This window comes from Ranitomeya variabilis, chromosome 5, assembly GCF_051348905.1.
Source record: "Ranitomeya variabilis isolate aRanVar5 chromosome 5, aRanVar5.hap1, whole genome shotgun sequence".
In the NCBI taxonomy this organism is placed as follows: Eukaryota; Metazoa; Chordata; class Amphibia; order Anura; family Dendrobatidae; genus Ranitomeya; species Ranitomeya variabilis.
The window spans coordinates 37,131,542-37,152,541 of NC_135236.1; the positions used below are offsets into that span (position 1 = coordinate 37,131,542).

The window sequence follows — 21,000 nt, forward strand, 5'->3', positions numbered from 1 at the left end:
GTCATCATAAATTTAGTGGTGGGGGAAGGGCACTGGAGGAAGAATTCAACCAAAACTAGACAGAGGAGCACAGGAGATAGATAAGAGGGAACATGAGGATAGAGCATGGGAAGTCTATAAAGACAGGTGCATACGGGAGAGGGGGGACTGGTGATGCTAAACGACCGGAAGTGGCAAGTGTATGTACAGAGACGTATGAGGGAGAATTTAGTGTTTGTGTGGGCAAGGCAGTACAGTATCCTTCCTATAATCCGGCAGTCTCTGCCACACACCCATGCAGGCACACATACACACTCTATGTAGACTTATAATGCAGAAATATGTACATACATACCCACACTGTACAAACATAAAGCCTACATATCTTTACACACAGAAACAACATATTTGCTAACCATCTGATAAAGTAAGAAAATCCCACAATCGCGGAAATAACTTGAAACTGTCAAAATTTTTAGGTTAAATTTGCTCAATATCAACTAATGAGAATCAGACGTTGCTTTTGAATTTTGGTTCAACAGATAAAAAGAACTAATGAAACAGGCCTGGACAAAAATGATGGTTCCCTTAACTTAATATTTTGTTGCACCACCTTTTAAGGAGATCACAGCAAACAACTTCTGCATCTTTCCTCAGGTATTTTGGCCCCATCATTGTGAGCAAACTGCTCTACCTGCCTCAGGTATCACATCTCACATCTCCACAACAACTGTTAAGAGGAGACTTTGTGCAGCAGGCCTTTGTGGTAAAATAGCTGCTAGGAAACCACTACTAAGGGCAGGCAACAAGCATAAGAGACTTGTTTGGGCTAAAGAACACAAGGAATGGACATTAGACCAGTGGAAATCTGTGCTTTGGTCTGATGAATCCAAATTTGAGATCTTTGGTTCCAACCACCATGTCTTCGCGCGACGCAGAAAAGGTGAACGTATGGACTCTACATGCCTGGTTCCCACCGTGAGGCATGGAGGAGGTGTGATGATGTGGGGGTGCTTTGCTGGTGACACTGTTGGGGATTTATTCAAAATTGAAGGCATACTGAACCAGCATGGCAACCACAGCATCTTGCAGCGGCATGCTATTCCATCAGGTTTGCGTTTAGTTGGACCATCATTTATTTTTCAACAGGACAATGACCCCAAACACATCTCCAGGCTGTGTAAGGGCTATTTGACCAAGAAGGAGAGTGATGGGAGCTACGCCAGATGACCTGGCCTCCACAGTCACCAGACCTGAACCCAATCGAGATGGTTTGGGGTGAGCTGGACCGCAGAGTGAAGGCAAAAGGGGCCAACAAGAGCTAAGCATCTCTGGGAACTCCTTCAAGATTGTTGGAAGACCATTCCCGGTGACTATCTCTTGAAGCTCATCAAGAGAATGCCAAGAGTGTGCAAAGCAGTCATCAAAGCAAAAGGTGGCTACTTTGAAGAACCTAGAATATAAGACATAATTTCAGTTGTTTCACACTTTTTTTGTTAAGTATATAACTCCACATGTGTTAATTCATAGTTTTGATGCCTTCAGTGTGAATGTACAATTTTCATAGTCATGAAAATACAGAAAAATCTTTAAATGAGAAGGTGTGTCCAAACTTTTGGTCTGTACTGTATGTGCCTACATATACAACCATGGATGTACAATCACACTTCCTGCACATGCAAACACCATACACTAAGACATACTACTACTAATAAAAAAGTATATATAAGCAAATTCATAATGCTACACATGAATACTTTGTACAGTACCTGTCAAAAAAGCACAGGCATAGCCAACAAGAATATGTGTGTTAAACCTTAGCTTCATCCTGGTATCCCCCTCTGGCAGATTTACACCCCTCTGGCACCCCTTAGTGATTGCAGGGGGCATTGTGGGGGGCCAGGGGGAGGAGGAATATAGAAGGGTGGTTTCTGACTTTGTTGATTGGTGTCGGACTAACTGTCTAGAACTAAATGTAAAGAAAACCAAGGAGTTGGTGGTGAGTTACAGAAAGAAAAAGGAGAGTTACTTACCGATCACTATTGCTGGCCAGGAGGTTGAGATTGTTGAGAGCTACAAATATTTGGGGGTTCACCTTGACAGTAAACTCGATTTGAGGTGTCATACAGGAAAGGTTTACAAGAAGGGAATAAGCAGACTGTATTTACTTCGGAAGCTCAGGTCGTTCAATGTGTGCAGTCAAATGCTGGAAATGTTCTACCAGTCCGTTTGTGGCAAGCACCATCATTTTTGCTATCATACGCTGGGGCAGTAGTGTGCGAGTAGCTGACGCTAATAAGCTCAACAAACTTATCAAGAAGGCAAGCGCGGCTGTTGGCCTCCATCTGGACTCTTTTGAGGAGGTATTGGAGGATAGGATTCAGAAGAAGTGTAGGCCTATAATGGTCAATAATACACACCGACTATACATCTGTTCTTGAAGCAGAAGAGCACATTCAGCAGCCGGCTAATCCTACTAAGGTGCAAGAAGGAGAAATTCAGGAAATCGTTTGTACCTACTGCTATGGGGATGTATACCGTATATACTCGAGTATAAGCCGACCGGAGTATAAGCCGACCCCCCCTAATTTTGCCACAAAAAACTGGGAAAACTTAATGACTCGAGTATAAGCCTAGGGTGGGAAATGCAACAGCTACCGGTAAATGTCAAAAGTAAAAATAGATACCAATAAAATTTAAATTTATTGAGACATCAGTAGGTTAAGTGTCTTTGAATATCCATATTGAATCAGGAGCCCCATATAATCCTGCATAAAGGTTATGATGGCCCCATTAGATGCTCCATATTAAAATATGCCCCATATAATGCTGCATAAAGGTTAATAATGGCCCCAAAAGATGCTCCATAGACACATTTGCCCCATATAATGCTGCACAAATGTTGATTATGGCCCCATAAGATGCTCCACAAAGATATTTGCCCCATATAATGCTGCACAAACGTTAATTATGGCCCCATAAGATGCTCCATAAAGATATTTGCCCCATATAGTGCTGCACAAACGTTGATTATGGCCCCATAAGATGCTCCATACAGACACTTGCCCCATTTGCTGTTGCTGCAATAAAAAAAAATCACATACCTCTCCGTCGCTCAGGCCCCCGGCACTTTCAATATTCACCTGACTTCGTTCCGGCGCCGCTCCATCTTCAGCGTCTTCTGCACTGACGTTCAGGCAGAGGGCGCGCACTAACCACGTCACCGCGCCCTCTGACCTGAGAAGTTTAAAGCCAGATTTGGATACAAAATGATTTCCAAAACTTTAAACATCCCATGAAGCACTGTGCAAGTGATTATATTGAAATTGAAGGAGTATCATACCATTGAAAATCTACCAAGACCCGGCCGTCCCTCTAAACTTTCATCTCACACAAGGAGAAGACTGATCAGAGATGCAGCCAAGAGGCCCATGATCACTCTGGATGAATTGCAGAGATCTACAGCTGAGGTGTGACAGTCTGTCCATAGGACAACAATCAGTCGAACACTGCACAAATCTGGCCTTTATGGAAGAGTGGCAAGAAGAAGGTCATTTCTCAAAGATATCCATAATTAGTGTTGTTTAAAGTTTGCAACAAGCCACCTGGGAGACACCAAACATGTGGAAGAAGGTGCTTTGGTCAGATGAAACCAAAATCAAGAACTTTTTGGCAACAATGCCAAACGATATGCTTGGCGTAAAGGCAACACAGCTCATCACCCTGAACACACCATCCCCACTGTCAAACATGGTGGTGGCAGCATCATGGTTTGGGCCTACTGTTCTTCAGCAGGGACAGGGAAGATGGTTAAAATTGATGGGAAGATGGATGGAGCCAAATACAGGACCATTCTTGAAACCTGTTGGTAGTCTGCAAAAGACCTGGGCCTGGGACGGAGATTTGTCTTCCAACAAGACAATGATCCCAAACATAAAGCAAAATCTACAATGGAATGGTTCACAAATAAACGTATCCAGGTGTTAGAATGGCCAAGTCAAAGTCCAGACCTCAATCCAATCGAGAATCTGTGGAAAGAGCTGAAAACTGCTGTTCACAAACGATCTCCATCAAACCTCACTGAGCTCGAGCTGTTTGCCAAGGAAGAATGGGCAAGAATTTCAGTCTCTCGATGTACAAAACTGATAGAGACATACCCCAAGTGACTTGTAATCGCAGCAAAAGGTGGCGCAACAAAGTATTAAGTTAAAGGGACCGAATAATATTGCACGCCCCACTTTTCAGTTTTTGAATTTCCACAAAAATGTAAAATAACCAATAAATTTTGTTAAACGTCACAATTGTGTTCCACTTGTTGTTGATTCTTCACCAAAAATTTACATTTGGTATCTTTATGTTTGAAGCATGATATGTGGGAAAAGGTTGAAAAGTTCCAGGGGGCCGAATACTTTCCCAAGTCACTGTATATACAGTGCTGAGGAAAAGTACTTTCTTCCATGAGTCACCTATGTGGTTTTGGTGGAATTATTGTAAGCTGTTCCAAGTTTTCTTCAATTTTCTTCATATGTAACGCATCTGTCCCTACTAGGCTGGCTTGGCTCCCTTCCATTATATGGCTGTCGCCCTTTGCTTGCTCCACATCAGGTTTTACAAGTTGTCCAGAGTGTTTCAGTGACATTATCTTCCTAAGTCTGTTAAGGAACACTTAGAGACAAACCTATGTCTTAGTATTGAGACTCTAGAGTTCAGTAGTTGTTTGCAGTTCTCCACCATCCATTCACAATGTTCTTTGCAAAACTCCCATAGTTCCTTTGTCTTCCAATGTATGCTGTTTCGGAATTGTAATTTCCTCCTTCATCTGCTCTCCTGGTTCTGTGGTTTCCAGTGTGTCCAGGTCCTCGCTGTTCCACGTGCCCTCCAGCCTAGGTCTATGTGTCCTCCTTGATTTCTGGCTTCATGAGTCTACCTCCCCAGATGAGCCTAACTCCTGGCACTACATGAAGTTCTATCAATTGCCTACTTATCAGGATAAACTTTCCATAGCATAAAGGACATTTAAGGAAAGGCTGTATGAAATATGACAGCAAAAAAATCAGTATCTAGGTATGAAATCAGTGACATATGGAGGTAAAGGTGGTAAAGGGACAAGAAAAGGATTCTTGAAACTCTACGTTTGCTCAACTTTATGGAACTAAGCTGAGTTCCCTATTAAGAGGTCAGATTTTCTTCTATGAATATTCATATACAAAGAGTATAGTATTAATCTTAGGTGACTACATTCAAGTTGTTCAAGTTTTTAAAGGGTAATTAAACTAACTTAGTTATGCCCCTTCCGAATACTCATTCAACATGGAAATGGGGCTACATAATTTAGAGTTCCTCATAGATTACTGGACATATGGAGCACCTTTCATCTCTTAATTGAGCCACGAGGCAAGTTGACGACCAGTGGACTGTCTAGTAACTCCTACAGAAGTCACATGATCCCTTATATTGTCACAGCTTTAAATTCTTAATAAATTCCCTCTTTACTAGAGAGAGAAGATGAATTGTATTTGAAATCAATAAGATAAAATGCTTTTGTCTACAGTCTGCTGACAGCTGGTTTATCGATCTCCTGATGTCAATGAACGTACAGACAAAAATCAACGATAATAAAACTAACCCAACCAACCCATAAAACAATGGTGATTGTATAGTAGATATAAACCACTATATATCAGGATAAAATCAATGTAAAATGGAGCAAAGAAAACAGTTATTTGCTGTTTATTCACTAAGCTTGAGAAAGTATTCATCCCACTAGGTATTTTTTGAGTTTTGCTATGTCACAACCAGGAATTTCTGTTGTTTTCTTTTTGAGGGTTTGCATCAGTTTGTGTAAAGAACAAGTCTACAACTGTGAACATTTAGTTTTCTTTTTATTGCGAAGCAACCAACAATTAAGACAAAATAACTTAAAAATGCAGTGTGCATCTCGACCTTGTTCCCTGACCTAGAGGGTGAGGTGTTGAAGGCTCAGGGGGACAGCCCTGCCTCCTGTCCTTCCAGGAGGACTGTTCCTGTTTGCCACTACCTGCTCATAACAAGGTCAGGGGAGACAGGTATAAACATATGATTTTCAGTACACGCGTGTCACGTCCGGACCTGAATGTTAATGATTTTGTGTAATTGTCTACCAGGAATTTCAAGTTGATGGTTCCTTCCTGGAAATTGGGACCTAGATTCATATGTCCCTATAGAATAACCGCCATCATTGGTTCAGCAGCATTTCATCTTGAGCTACCTCAGGCTCTTAAGATCTACAGTGTTTTTTGTTGTGAATTCCGTTCTTGGGCTCCCTCCGGTGGTTGTGAATAACACTTTTGTGAATTCTGCCCTTGGGCTCCCTCTGGTGGTTTTGAGTGGAACTGCTGCTCCTTGGGTTTAGCATTAGCAGCTGCTTCCACTGATCGTCTCTCCTGGCTCTGCTATTTAACCTGGCTCTGGGCTTCAGCCAGTGCCAGCTGTCAATGTTTCTTGGTTGGATTCAGATCTCTCCTTGGATTTCTCTGATTGCCGGTCCATTTCAGCAAAGCTAAGTCCTTGCTTGTTCTTTTGTTGTCCACCTGCTGTGGACTCAATCGCTCAGCTCATGTTATGTTTTTTCTTGTCCAGCTTTTCAGTATGATATATTCTACTTAGCTGGAAGCTCTGAGGAAGCAGATTTGCCCTCCACACCGTGAGTCGGTGTGGAGATTATTTTTGTAAACTCTGCGTGGAATTTTTTAGCTTTTAATACTGACCGCACAGTATCCTTTTCTGTTCTGTCTATTTAGGTAGTTTTGGCCTCCTTTGCTAAATCCTGTTTTCATTCTGTGTATGTCTTTTCCCTCTCCACTCACAGTTAATATTTGTGGGGGGCTATCTTTCCTTTGGGGGTTTTCTCTGAGGCAAGATAGCTTTCTGTTTCCATCTTCAGGGGTAGTTAGTTCTCAGGCTGTGACGAGGTGTCTAGGGAGAGACAGGAACATCCCACGGCTACTTCTAGTGTTGGTGTTAGGATTAGGAACTGCGGTCATTACAGATACCACCTCCTCAGAGCTTGTCCCATGTTGCCTCTTAACCACCAGGTCATAACAGTTTTTCACACGTCTTGGCTCAAGAGATATGTGGAACCTCTTGAGCCCTCACCTGTTGTGAAATTGGATTTTGGGCTCCCCCGGTGGCCACTGGTGGAATTGAACTTGTGTGCATCATCCCCTCTGTTCACCTGTTCCCATCAGGATGTGGGAGTCGCTATTTAACCTTGCTCCTCTGTCACTTCCATGCCGGTCATCATTGTAATCAGAAGCCTTTCTGTGCATGTTCCTGCTTCTAGACAACTCCCAGCTAAGTCGGACTTTTGTCCTTGTTTGTTTTTTGCATTTTGTTCCAGTTCACAGCTGCAGTTTCGTTTCTGTGTCTGGAAAGCTCTTGTGATCTGAAATTGCCACTCTGATGTTATGAGTTAATACTAGAGTCTTAAAGTAATTTCAGGATGGTATTTTGTTAGGGTTTTCAGCTGACCATGAAAGTGCCCTTTCTGTCTTCCTGCTATCTAGTAAGCGGACCTCGATTTTGCTAAACCTATTTTCATACTACGTTTGTCATTTTCATCTAAAATCACCGCCAATATATGTGGGGGCCTCTGTCTGCCTTTCGGGGAAATTTCTCTAGAGGTGAGCCAGGACTATATTTTCCTCTGCCAGGATTAGTTAGTCCTCCGGCCGGCGCTGGGCGTCTAGGGATAAAACGCAGGCTACGCTACCCGGCTACTGTTAGTTGTGCGGCAGGTTTAGTTCATGGTCAGTTTAAGTTTCCATCCTTCCAAGAGCTAGTTCATATGTATGCTGGGCTATGTTCTCTTGCCATTGAGAACCATAACAGTTTGACCGGCCTACAAAGGGTTAAATTAATTGGCAGAGAAAGGAGAGAAAAAAGAAGTCTGCTGAAAATTTTTTTTTTTTTTTTTTTTTCCTTCAGTTCTGAGTGTGCTTTCAATTGAATCACTTGCAAGTCTGCCTATATTGCAGCCTTCCTCTCTCTCTCTCTCCTTCTAATCCTGGAATGGCTCTGTGTTCACCTGTTTAAAATGGATATTCAGAGTTTAGCTGCAGGTTTGAATAATCTCACCACGAAAGTTCAAAATTTACAAGATTTTGTTGTTCATGTTCCTATATCTGAACCTAGAATTCCTTTGCCTGAATTTTTCTCGGGGAATAGATCTTGCTTTCAAAATTTCAAAAATAATTGCAAGTTGTTTTTGTCCCTGAAATCTCGCTCTGCTGGAGATCCTGCACAGCAGGTCAGGATTGTGATTTCCTTGCTCCGGGGCGACCCTCAGGATTGGGCTTTTGCATTGGCTCCAGGGGATCCTGCGTTGCTCAATGTGGATGCGTTTTTTCTGGCCTTGGGGTTGCTTTATGAGGAACCTCAGTTAGAGCTTCAGGCGGAAAAGGCCTTGATGTCCCTATCTCAGGGGCAAGACGAAGCTGAAATATACTGCCAGAAATTCCGTAAATGGGCTGTGCTTACTCAGTGGAATGAGTGCGCCCTGGCGGCGAATTTCAGAGAGGGTCTCTTTGATGCCATTAAGGATGTTATGGTGGGGTTCCCTGTGCCTGCGGGTCTGAATGAGTCCATGACAATGGCTATCCAGATCGATAGGTGTCTGCGGGAGCGCAAACCTGTGCACCATTTGGCGGTGTCTACTGAGAAGACGCCAGAAAATATGCAATGTGATAGAATTCTGTCCAGAAGCGAACGGCAGAATTTTAGACGAAAAAATGGGTTGTGCTTTTATTGTGGTGATTCAACTCATGTTATATCAGCATGCTCTAAGCGCACTAAGAAGCTTGATAAGTCAGTTTCAATTGGCACTTTTCAGTCTAAGTTTATTCTATCTGTGACCCTGATTTGTTCTTTATCATCTATTACCGCGGACGCCTATGTCGACTCTGGCGCCGCTTTGAGTCTTATGGATTGGTCCTTTGCCAAACGCTGTGGGTATGATTTAGAGCCTCTTGAAACTCCTATACCTCTGAAGGGGATTGACTCCACCCCATTGGCTAGTAATAAACCACAATACTGGACACAAGTAACTATGCGAATTAATCCGGATCATCAGGAGATTATTCGCTTTCTTGTGCTGTATAATCTACATGATGTGTTGGTGCTTGGATTGCCATGGCTGCAATCTCATAACCCAGTCCTCGACTGGAAAGCTATGTCTGTGTTAAGCTGGGGATGTAAGGGGACGCATGGGGACGTACCTTTGGTTTCCATTTCATCATCTATTCCCTCTGAGATTCCTGAATTCTTGTCTGACTATCGTGACGTTTTTGAGGAGCCTAAGCTTGGTTCATTACCTCCGCACCGGGAGTGCGATTGTGCCATAGATTTGATTCCGGGTAGTAAATACCCTAAGGGTCGTTTATTTAATCTGTCTGTGCCTGAACATGCTGCTATGCGAGAATATATAAAGGAGTCCTTGGAAAAGGGACATATTCGTCCTTCGTCATCTCCCTTAGGAGCCGGTTTTTTCTTTGTGTCTAAGAAAGATGGCTCTTTGAGGCCGTGTATTGATTATCGGCTTTTGAATAAAATCACGGTTAAATATCAATATCCGTTGCCACTGCTGACTGATTTGTTTGCTCGCATAAAGGGGGCCAAGTGGTTCTCTAAGATAGATCTCCGTGGGGCGTATAATTTGGTGCGAATTAATCAGGGGGACGAGTGGAAAACCGCATTTAATACGCCCGAGGGCCACTTTGAGTATTTGGTGATGCCTTTTGGCCTTTCAAATGCCCCTTCAGTCTTTCAGTCCTTTATGCATGACATTTTCCGTGATTATTTGGATAAATTTATGATTGTGTATCTGGATGATATTCTGATTTTTTTCGGATGACTGGGACTCTCATGTCCAGCAGGTCAGGAGGGTTTTTCAGGTTTTGCGGTCTAATTCCTTGTGTGTGAAGGGTTCTAAGTGCGTTTTTGGGGTTCAAAAGATCTCCTTCTTGGGATACATTTTTTCCCCCTCTTCCATCGAGATGGATCCTGTCAAGGTTCAGGCTATTTGTGATTGGACGCAACCCTCTTCTCTTAAGAGTCTTCAGAAATTTTTGGGCTTTGCTAACTTTTATCGTCGATTTATTGCTGTTTTTTCTGATGTTGTTAAACCATTGACTGATTTGACTAAGAAGGGTGCTGATGTTGCTGATTGGTCCCCTGCTGCTGTGGAGGCCTTTCGGGAGCTTAAGCGCCGCTTTTCTTCCGCCCCTGTGTTGCGTCAGCCTGATGTTGCTCTTCCTTTTCAGGTTGAGGTCGACGCTTCTGAAATCGGAGCTGGGGCGGTTTTGTCGCAGAGAAGTTCCGACTGCTCCGTGATGAAACCTTGTGCTTTTTTTTCTCGTAAATTTTCGCCCGCCGAGCGGAATTATGATATTGGGAATCGGGAGCTTTTGGCCATGAAGTGGGCTTTTGAGGAGTGGCGTCATTGGCTTGAGGGGGCTAGACATCAGGTGGTGGTATTGACCGACCACAAAAATTTAATTTATCTTGAGTCCGCCAGACGCCTGAATCCTAGACAGGCGCGCTGGTCGTTGTTTTTCTCTCGGTTTAATTTTGTGGTGTCATACCTACCGGGTTCTAAGAATGTTAAGGCGGATGCCCTTTCTAGGAGTTTTGAGCCTGACTCCCCTGGTAATTCTGAACCTACAGGTATCCTTAAGGATGGAGTGATATTGTCTGCCGTTTCTCCAGACCTGCGGCGGGCCTTGCAGGAGTTTCAAGCGGATAGACCTGATCGTTGCCCACCTGGTAGACTGTTTGTTCCTGATGATTGGACCAGTAAAGTCATTTCTGAGGTTCATTCTTCTGCGTTGGCAGGTCATCCTGGAATCTTTGGTACCAGGGATTTGGTGGCAAGGTCCTTCTGGTGGCCTTCCCTGTCACGAGATGTACGAGGCTTTGTGCAGTCTTGTGGCGTTTGTGCTCGGGCCAAGCCTTGTTGTTCTCGGGCTAGTGGATTGTTGTTGCCCTTGCCTATCCCGAAGAGGCCTTGGACGCACATCTCGATGGATTTTATTTCGGATCTTCCTGTTTCTCAGAAGATGTCTGTCATCTGGGTGGTGTGTGACCGTTTCTCTAAGATGGTCCATTTGGTTCCCCTGCCTAAGTTGCCTTCTTCTTCCGAGTTGGTTCCTCTGTTTTTTCAAAATGTGGTTCGTTTGCATGGTATTCCGGAGAATATCGTTTCTGACAGAGGAACCCAATTCGTGTCTAGATTTTGGCGGGCATTCTGTGCTAGGATGGGCATAGATTTGTCTTTCTCGTCTGCTTTCCATCCTCAGACTAATGGCCAGACCAAGCGGACGAATCAGACTTTGGAGACATATTTGAGGTGTTTTGTGTCTGCAGATCAGGATGATTGGGTTGCTTTTTTGCCTTTAGCGGAGTTTGCCCTCAATAATCGGGCCAGCTCTGCCACCTTGGTGTCTCCTTTTTTCTGTAATTCGGGGTTTCATCCTCGATTTTCCTCCGGTCAGGTGGAATCTTCGGATTGTCCTGGAGTGGATGCTGTGGTGGAGAGGTTGCATCAGATTTGGGGGCAGGTAGTGGACAATTTGAAGTTGTCCCAGGAGAAGACTCAGCTTTTTGCCAACCGCCGGCGTCGGGTTGGTCCTCGGCTTTGTGTCGGGGACTTGGTGTGGTTGTCTTCTCGTTTTGTCCCTATGAGGGTTTCTTCTCCTAAGTTTAAGCCTCGGTTCATCGGCCCGTACAAGATATTGGAGATTCTTAACCCTGTGTCCTTCCGTTTGGACCTCCCTGCATCTTTTTCTATTCATAATGTTTTTCATCGGTCATTATTGCGCAGGTATGAGGTACCGGTTGTGCCTTCCGTTGAGCCTCCTGCTCCGGTGTTGGTTGAGGGTGAGTTGGAGTACGTTGTGGAAAAAATCTTGGACTCTCGTGTTTCCAGACGGAAACTCCAGTATCTGGTCAAATGGAAGGGATACGGTCAGGAGGATAATTCTTGGGTGACTGCCTCTGATGTTCATGCCTCCGATCTGGTCCGTGCCTTTCATAGGGCTCATCCTGATCGCCCTGGTGGTTCTGGTGAGGGTTCGGTGCCCCCTCCTTGAGGGGGGGGTACTGTTGTGAAATTGGATTTTGGGCTCCCCCGGTGGCCACTGGTGGAATTGAACTTGTGTGCATCATCCCCTCTGTTCACCTGTTCCCATCAGGATGTGGGAGTCGCTATTTAACCTTGCTCCTCTGTCACTTCCATGCCGGTCATCATTGTAATCAGAAGCCTTTCTGTGCATGTTCCTGCTTCTAGACAACTCCCAGCTAAGTCGGACTTTTGTCCTTGTTTGTTTTTTGCATTTTGTTCCAGTTCACAGCTGCAGTTTCGTTTCTGTGTCTGGAAAGCTCTTGTGATCTGAAATTGCCACTCTGATGTTATGAGTTAATACTAGAGTCTTAAAGTAATTTCAGGATGGTATTTTGTTAGGGTTTTCAGCTGACCATGAAAGTGCCCTTTCTGTCTTCCTGCTATCTAGTAAGCGGACCTCGATTTTGCTAAACCTATTTTCATACTACGTTTGTCATTTTCATCTAAAATCACCGCCAATATATGTGGGGGCCTCTGTCTGCCTTTCGGGGAAATTTCTCTAGAGGTGAGCCAGGACTATATTTTCCTCTGCCAGGATTAGTTAGTCCTCCGGCCGGCGCTGGGCGTCTAGGGATAAAACGCAGGCTACGCTACCCGGCTACTGTTAGTTGTGCGGCAGGTTTAGTTCATGGTCAGTTTAAGTTTCCATCCTTCCAAGAGCTAGTTCATATGTATGCTGGGCTATGTTCTCTTGCCATTGAGAACCATAACACTCACCCCTACCACTGCCCCCAATTATGGTTGATGGAAACCTAGAGTTTCATATTTGTATTGTAGATTCTAGCCTCCAACATTATTCCCTACAATACTTGGTGCATTGGAGGGCTTATGGTCCAGAGGAAAGGATGTGGGTTTCTGCATCAGATGTGAACGCTCCCAGGCTAGTTCCTTCATTCCACACCTCTTATCCTGAGAAACCTGTTCCTAAGTGTACGGAGGCCACTTGTAGAATGGGGGGTACTGTCACGGGTGTATCAGAGGCTGCAGAAGGTCTCAGCAGTTTGCTTTGCAGACTTCGTCATGGTCCTTCTGACTCTAGGACCCAATTCCAACCTTACCCTGGCTCTAGTTGACACACCTGGACCAGGGTGTTTATAACTCCCAGCTTACTGCTGGACGTTGCCTGTGATATTTACATTTACCTGTTGAGGCTTGGAGTTATAGCAGTCAGCTATCTTCCAGTTTGGTGTTTGGAGGACATCTTTGTTTCTCTCTGAGTCTACTCAAGCTAAGTGTTCCCCTTGTTTGTGTATCCCATCTATCTTTAGTTATAATGGGGATCGACCAGCGTTTACCCTGTCCTTCCCTAAGCAAGACTTACTGCTAGGGTCAGGCAGGGATTAGGTATCCTGCTTGGCGATAGGTACAGAGCCTATATAGAGATTTTTAGGGCAGACAGGGTGATGTTAGATCTGTCTGGGTGTCTCCAACCCTAGGGGTCTCCACTCCCCGCTTACCTAATATTGGGCTCCCTTCCTCTTATCCCTTTTTGTTGCACTTAGTCTTTCCTACACTGTGCGTGACATGTTCTTTCCATTTGATGATAATGGATTTGATGTTGCTCTTTATTATTATTATTATTATTGCACCATTTATTCCTAGTGAAAGGGGTATACATAATAAATACACATTTATAATAAATGCTCTTGATGGTGGAATTCCTTTCACTAAGAATGTGACTTATGAAGGTAACTGCTTGCACCAGAATTTTTTAGTAGCTTCATCACAAAAGGGGTGAATACATATGCACATGCCAATTTTTTGTTATTTGATCCCATAAATTTAATTTATGCCTAGATTTTTATCACTTCACTTCACCAATTTAGACTATTTAGTACTGATGCATCATACACAAATCAGACTGCAAAAATATTTAAACACAGATTGTAATGTAACAAAATACGTAAAAAAAAAACAAGGGGGTGAATACTTTTGCAAGTCACTGTAATGTTCATATTCAGCTCTGCTAGCAAGCTTGAGCATTTGTCACAAGAAGCTTCAAATCACATACTTGTGGACACGTGATGACCACTGGAGCTAACTAGCAATGCCGAATCAAAGCTTGCCGAAAGTTGGCCTAGAGTCAAAACTTCCCTTAATAAAATCATAATTTCTTAATCCCAGGTAGTGTTGAGCATTCCGATACCGCAAGTATCGGCCGATACTTGCGGGTATCGGAATTCCGATACTGAGATCCGATACTTTTGTGGTATCGGGTATCGGTATCGAAACAACATTAATGTGTAAAATAAAGAATTAAAATAAAAAATATTGCTATACTCACCTCTCCGACGCAGCCTGGACCTCACCGAGGGAACCGGCAGCGTTCTTTGCTTAAAATGCGCGCGTTTACTTCCTTCCGTGACGTCACGGCTTGAGATTGGTTGCGTGCCGCCCATGTGGCCGCGACGCGACCAATCACAGCAAGCCGTGACGTAATTTTCAGGTCCTCAATGCCTAACTCTAGGCATTCAGGATTTTAAAATTACGTTCCGGCTTGTGATTGGTCGCGTCGTGGTCACATGGGCGACGCGACCAATCACAAGCCGTGACGTCACCGGAGGCAGGAAACGCGCGCATTTTAAAATTACGTCACGGCTTGTGATTGGTTGCGTGCAGAATTAGGCATACAGGACCTGAAATTACGTCACGGCTTGCTGTGATTGGTCGCGTCGCGGCCACATGGGCGGCACGCAACCAATCACAAGCCGTGACGTAATTTTAAAATGCGCGCGTTTCCTGCCTCCCGTGACGTCACGGCTTGTGATTGGTCGCGTCGCCCATGTGACCGCGACGCGACCAATCACAAGCCGGAACGTAATTTTAAAATCATGAATGCCTAGAATTAGGCATTGAGGACCTGAAAATTACATCACGGCTTGCTGTGATTGGTCGCGTCGCGGCCACATGGGCGGCACGCGACCAATCACAAGCCGTGACGTCACGGAAGGAAGTAAACGCGCGCATTTTAAGCAAAGAACGCTGCCGGTTCCCTCGGTAAGGTCCAGGCTGCGTCGGAGAGGTGAGTATAGCAATATTTTTTATTTTAATTCTTTATTTTACACATTAATATGGATCCCAGGGCCTGAAGGAGTTTCCTCTCCTTCAGACCCTGGGAACCATACAGGATACCGTCCGATACTTGAGTCCCATTGACTTGTATTGGTATCGGGTATCGGTATCGGATTAGATCCGATACTTTGCCGGTATCGGCCGATACTTTCCGATACCGATACTTTCAAGTATCGGGCGGTATCGCTCAACACTACTCCCAGGCCATGCATGTAATCTTCTATTTGGTCATATTGCCCTCTCCTTGCATCAAGTTTCCATTTTGGAGACCGAATGTCAAACTTTTGAGGGGTTTCATAAAATTATTGAAAGGATTGAAGGTGCACTGTACTTCTCCAGTACAGACAGGGTTTTTGGCTTTCACTACAATCCAGAGATCCTTAGCAAATTTGCAATCGTCTCCTTTCACTTTGATTCAATATCTCATTAGAGCCTGACATACACATTAGATGACTGTCGGACGGTAGCCATCTCGGTCGTCTTTCCTATACACAGGAGCGCTCATTCAACCAAGCGTTCTTGCGTTCTCTGTGAAGAGCCATCAACAAACATCTGCCAATGGCTTATCTCCTGGAGAACAAACTGATCAGCAGTCCAAAATTGGACATCTCCAATCGACATCCGCACCCAATGAGTAGTTGTCCGGGACCTCCATACACATTGGAGTGTTGGCCGAGACGCTTCGATATCGGTCGATTGAGGCCAACATCAGTCTTTCAGTATGGGGAACTTAATTCAAGGGACTATGTATAAATGATATCTACTGCATTTTGTACAGTACTTGGAAGAACATATGGAACTATGCATGATATAATGTATAGATACAGAAATATAAATTATTGTCCTTCATTCATCCTTATTGATTTATAGGTAATAAAGAGTAACTGTATGCTAATACTGGTGCATTAATGGATTCCCAGTATTCTCCCCTGGCGAGATCGTTCTCACTGATGCACATAGTAATTATACATTTTCTCTTTTTTGCACACTACAGGTTCTCCGCACAAAGTTTGAGGGCTTTTAATTCGGTTCCAATGTATCTCCATCTGCAATTGGCCTCCACAGTTTCTATTCCACATAGCAGTTCCTTTCATCGCGCCCTTTTAATGAATGATAATTCTTGTAACAGGAACATGGGGCTCGGCTGGTAACTCCATCTGTATTCAACAGAAATGTTTTCCTCTCCGTATACATAGAGGGGCATATAGAAATGGAGACCAATTTTGGACAATAGGTATACATCATCCAAATAAGCAGGCATCTCATCAGCTAACCACTGGAGATAAGCTTATTTTTGGATACAACTTGGGACACCAATGCAGGATCTCAGTCTTTTTATAGACGACCTTTCACCCAATTTTTCACGTTGAACTGGACACATGGTGTAATTTTTGCTGCAGACAGACACAGAGAATAAAACATTCTTGTTTTTCTTTTTCATTTTGCTACTGTGTTGTGGAGATATTAGCGATCAAAGTAGTTGACACTTAAAAAGTTCTTCTTTTTTAAGTCCAAGTGGGCATTACCTGGGAGATCTCACGTGGGGGTCTATACTTCTTCATTCTGACCAGTCATAAACAGGCAGCAACACACTTGGGAAAGAAGAGTATTTCACCAAAATAGCACTGACTAATAGTCTGCTCTCCTCACTGCAGAGTGATCATATGTGCTGGAGCACAGCAGATCTGAGTGTGATTAACGGACATGCTTTCAGGAGAGGCAGTGCTGCAGAGATTAATGAGTCTCATGACAAACACTTCTAGTAGCTTTCGTTTTCAAATACAAATAAGCTTTATTGGCAAAAGCATTGTCAAAGCAGGTGTGGTGCTGCGAACTCTGCTGTACTGAACTTCTGTGAACACTCGGGTCTGCTGTGCTAACTGCACATGTAATCACTCTGCAGTGAGGAGAACTGACTGACTGTAACACAGAGCTTGTTCCAAGCTATAGTGGGGGAATGTGTTTTCCCTTGTATGTCGATTACTGCTTGTGATTGGCACAGCTTGAGCACTATGAGAGGAAAAATGCTAAATGTTGTGACAAGACTCAGCTCTGCATAACTGCTCCTCCCCCCACACTGACTGCCAGCGATGAGAGATGTAACCTGTTAGATAATCATAGGAAGGTCTGCTGTACTCCAGCACATGTCAGTGAGGAAAGCAGACAGTGCTACTATGTCTCCTACTGTGCTTGTTCTAAGATATTGTGGGGCGTGTTCTTTTTTCCCAGTCTATTGCTGGCAGCTTATGATTGGTAAGCGTCAGAGAGAGGAAGAAGTATACGCCCCCAGTGAAATCTCTCTGGTAATGCCCACTTCGCCTTTAAAAAAAATAACCGTTTAGGTGCCAAATACATTGATCACTATTATTTCCATAATAGGCAAAGCAAAAAGTTTTATTCTACTCTGCTACGCTTCTTGCATCATGTGTTCAATTCAACATGAACATTTTGATGAAACTTCCTCTTTAAGTAGCTAATCATTGAACAAAATTTTCATCTTAGTGCTTACTATCATAAGAACCACTCAGATTTTTTTTCTTCATACTGCCAGAGGACACCGAACTTCATCAAGTTATTGGTGATCTTATAAGTCTATGCACAATGTGGACTCTTTGTGGATAGTGGGAGTGAGAAAGTGATAGAGGGGCTTACTTACTTCCTCTATAGAGTTTTGGAATTGGGAAAAAGAGAATATTGACAACTACAGATAATGGAGATGAAAAAGGATATGGTGATGAAGAAAAAGGGGAGAGACAGTGTTTAATATAATATGGAGATCTGAAAGGCTACAGAAAGAATAAAAAGTTTTTGACAGAGTGACCTAATATTCATGATCTTTAATTTCTTAAATTCAGTTCATGCTGATAGTGCTCATCGCAGAGGTGGGCTATTTTCCAATTTTTACTTTTGATACCTTGCCAGTTTAACAGCTACGTAATTTTTATTTAAAGGGGATCTCTCAGTAGGATCAACTCTCCTAGGCCATCTGTACGGGCTTGTAGGTCTTAGGAAATTAAACAAAATGATATCTTTATATCTGCGATCTTTGATATTTGATATCTTTGTATCGAGTTCTTGTTCCAGAGAAATCCACATGAGCTGTTACAATCAGTTGGCTGGGCATACAGTACAGACCAAAAGTTTGGACACACCTTCTCATTTAAAGATTTTTCTGTATTTTCATGACTATGAACATTGTACATTCACACTGAAGGCATAAAAACTATGAATTAACACATGTGGAATTATATACTTAACAAAAAAGTGTGAAACAACTGAAATTATGTCTTATATTCTAGGTTCTTCAAAGTAGCCACCTTTTGCTTTGATGACTGCTTTGCACACTCTTGGCATTCTCTTGATGAGTTTCAAGTGGTAGTCATCGGGAATGGTCTTCCAACAATCTTGAAGGAGTTCCCAGAGATGCTTAGCACTTGTTGGCCCTTTTGCCTTCACTCTGCGGTCCAGCTCACCCCAAACCATCTCAATTGGGTTCAGGTCTGGTGACTGTGGAGGCCAGGTCATCTGGTGTAGCACCCCATCACTCTTCTTCTTGGTCAGATAGCCCTTAAGCAGCCTGGAGGTGTGTTTGAGGTCATTGTCCTGTTGAAAAATAAATGATGGTCCAACTAAACGCAAACCGGATGGAATAGCATGCCGCTGCAAGATGCTGTGGTAGCCATGCTGGTTCAGTATGCCTTCAATTTGAATAAATCCCCAACATTGTCACCAGCAAAGCACCCCCACACCATCACACCTCCTCCTCCATGCTTCACGGTGGGAACCAGGCATGTAGAGTCCATCCGTTCACCTTTTCTGCATCGCACAAAGACACGATGGTTGGAACCAAAGATCTCAAATTTGGACTCATCAGACCAAAGCACAGATTTCCACTGGTTGAATGTCCATTCCTTGTGTTCTTTAGCCCAAACAAGTCTCTTCTGCTTGTTGCCTGTCCTTAGCAGTGGTTTCCTAGCAGCTATTTTACCATGAAGGCCTGCTGAACAAAGTCTCCTCTTAACAGTTGTTGTAGCTGCTGTTAACCTGTGATTTCTGAGGCTGGTGACTTGGATAAGCTTATCCTCAGAAGCAGAGGTGACTCTTGGTCTTCCTTTCCTTGGGCGGTCCTCATGTGAGCCAGTTTCTTTGTAGCGCTTTATGGTTTTTGCCACTGCACTTGGGGACACTTTCAAAGTTTGCCCAATTTTTCAGACTGACTGACCTTCATTTCTCAATGTAATGATGGCCGCTCATTTTTCTTAGCTGCTTTTTTCTTGCCATAATACAAATTCTAACAGTCTATTCAGTAGGACTATCAGCTGTGTATCCACCAGACTTCTGCACAATACAACTGATGGTCCCAACCCCATTTATAAGGCAAGAAATCCCACTTATTAAACCTGACATTGCACACCTGTGAAGTGAAAACCATTCCTGGTGACTACCTCTTGAAGCTCATCAAGAGAATGCCAAGAGTGTGCAAAGCAGTCATCAAAGCAAAAGGTGGCTACTTTGAAGAACCTAGAATATAAGACATAATTTCAGTTGTTTCACACTTTTTTGTTAAGTATATAATTCCACATGTGTTAATTCATAGTTTTGATTCCTTCAGTGTGAATGTACAATTTTCATAGTCATGAAAATACAGAAAAATCTTTAAGTGAGAAGGTGTGTCCAAACTTTTGGTCTGTACTGTAGATCTCCCCGAGAATCTTCTTCCAGAGCTTATTTTAAGTAGAGTTGAGAAAAAATGTTCGGAATCGGTCACCGAATCTGAATTTGCTATATTTGTGCCATATTGGTACCCTATTCATACCGAACTTATTTTCGATGAACAGTTCTGCACATATTCGTTAATTTCTACTCCCATTGAGTCCAAAGATGTTTGGATGTGTTCGGCAAATATTGCAAAAACAATATTTACCGCCGATTGTAATCTGAACCAAATTTTGATGAATTCATTCACCTCTAATTTTAAGTCAAAGGGTGAGTTACCAATTTGAGACATGTAAAAACTGACACTTTGCTCTCATAATCACAGGCAGCCCTTCAGTGAGATCAGAACTAACAAAGGACAGCATAAGTGAAGTCTGTCTCCTTGCAAACACATTTGCAACTGCAGTTGTCCTTTCATAGTGCTTCAGGTTTCATCTGCCAGGCTGCAATTTTGGGATAGGTGTGTACAGCAGAGCAGACAGCACTGTGCGAAGACAACTGCAAATGCGCTTGTGTTTGTAATGAGACAAAGTTCAACTCTGCTGTACTGTGTTGGTTATAATCAGGCAGAGCTCTGCAGCAGAGATGACAGCTCTATGAGAGGACAACTGCTGCTGCAAAATGTTTGTAATGAGACAAAGTTCAACTCTACTGTACTGTGTTGGTTATAATCAGGCAGAGCTCTGCAGCAGAGGAAACAGCTCTATGAGAGAACTGCTGCTGCAAATGTTTGTAATGAGACAAAGTTCACTTCTGCTGTGCTGTGTTAGTTCTGATCTCACTGCAGAGCTGAGTGTGATTATGAAAGCAAAGTATCAGTCAATAATTGGTTCACACTGGTAATGCCCCCTTTCATTTTCAATAATCTCTGGAAGCACAATGTCATTCAGATCCATGTCCGGCCTATAGATCTTACAGATCGTTTACATATAAGAAAAACGTGGATTTCTCTTAAATAGGACATTGGATTGCAGCTATCAAAGTATAATTTTATTCAACTTTCTATGACCTGCATGCCCATATAAACAGCTTAGAAGGGTTGATCCTACTCACAGATTCTCTTTAAAACCTGCCTA

At 43.3% G+C, this 21,000-nt stretch overlaps 1 protein-coding gene across 1 annotated transcript in view; it reads right to left on the reverse strand.

The window, feature by feature from the left end:
* The window catches only part of KCNAB3 (potassium voltage-gated channel subfamily A regulatory beta subunit 3), a 128,586-nt gene that overhangs the window by 17,757 nt on the left and 89,829 nt on the right, over window positions 1–21,000 (reverse strand). The gene's annotated exons all lie outside the window — the stretch shown is intronic.